We start from the raw sequence: 1,327 nt of genomic DNA on the forward strand, positions 1-1,327 counted from the left end.
GGTGGATTATTATGAAGTTCTAGGTGTGCAGAGACAAGCTTCAGCTGGCACTGAAGTGCACCCAGATAAAAACCCTGAGAATAAAGAAGCAACAGGGAAGATTCAAACAAGTAGCTGAGGCATAGTATGAGGTGGTGTCAGATCCTAAAAAGCGGGACATCTATGACAAATACAGCAAAGAAGGATTAAATGGAGGAGGAAGTGGAAGTCATTTTGAAAATCCATTTGAGTTTGGCTTCACATTCTGTAACCTAGAGGATGTCTTCAGGGAATTTTCTGGTGGAAGGGACCTGTGTAGATTTGACTTCTTTGAAGACTCTTTTGAGGACCTTATTGGGAATCTGAGGGGTCTCTGAGGAAGCAGAAACCGAGGAACAGGGTCGTTTTTCTCTGGCTTCAGTGGATTTCCACCTTTTGCAAGTGGATTTTCTTCTTTTAATACAGGATTTTCTATGGGATTTCCTGCAGGATTTTCTTCATTCGGGTCACTGGAGAACGGGGGTCTCACTTCGTTCTCTGACACATCATTTGGTGGTAATGGGATGGGCAACTTCAAGTCTATATCGACTTCTACAAAAAGAGTTAATGGCAGAAAGATCACTACAAAGAGAATCGTGGAGAATGGTCTAGAAAGAGTGGAAGTTGAGGAAGAGGGTCAGTTCAAGTCCCTGACAATAAATGGTAAGGAGCAGCTGTGCTTGGACAAGTGACTCAATACTTGCAACAGAAATGTTAGCTGTAACAAGCACCGTTTGAGGATTCACAGGAACTTTTTTTGAAGATTTAAAATGAACTCAACTTTCAGTATCACTGTACCTAATCTGAGTATTTATAAACCGCTCGTTGGAGCCATATTTGTCATAGACTTTTGAGTTTATTGTTGGGACCACATAATAGGACCATTTATTTGTCTTTAAAATTGTTGTAAATTTCAGGATGCACTTTGCGTTGTTATCAAATGTCCTCCAGGTGAGCCCTGAGTCCTCGGTAGTGGTAGAACAGAGTGTGCACTATCACTAGCATGGACCTGCTTTTCCATTGTGTCTGAGACGTGAGCCAAGTAGGGTCAGCCTGCTGTGAAGTCAACACCACAGGATGAATCTTCTACAGAAGTAATTTCAGTTTTTTTTTGGTATTTAATAGTGAAAGATATTAACACATTAATGGTAACACATTTCTGGTTTACTATAAATTAAGGCTGTTTTCTAGCTGGGCATGAATGCTGGCATCTTAGTAAGTTTTGACAGTTTAAGTATGTAATGTTAAGCTTAGGTTTAAAAAGTAAAGCTGGTATACTGGGTCTTTGTCATTTGCTTTAAAAAAAAAA

General features: G+C 39.9%; 1 pseudogene; it reads left to right on the forward strand.

Moving 5' to 3' along the window:
* The window catches only part of LOC100959350, a 17,607-nt pseudogene extending 16,897 nt beyond the window's left edge, over positions 1-710 (forward strand).
* The last annotated feature ends 617 nt before the right edge of the window (positions 711-1,327 follow it).

The sequence above is a fragment of the Otolemur garnettii genome, unplaced genomic scaffold (genome assembly GCF_000181295.1).
Source record: "Otolemur garnettii isolate 467f Iridium unplaced genomic scaffold, OtoGar3 scaffold00070, whole genome shotgun sequence".
Taxonomy (NCBI): Eukaryota; Metazoa; Chordata; class Mammalia; order Primates; family Galagidae; genus Otolemur; species Otolemur garnettii.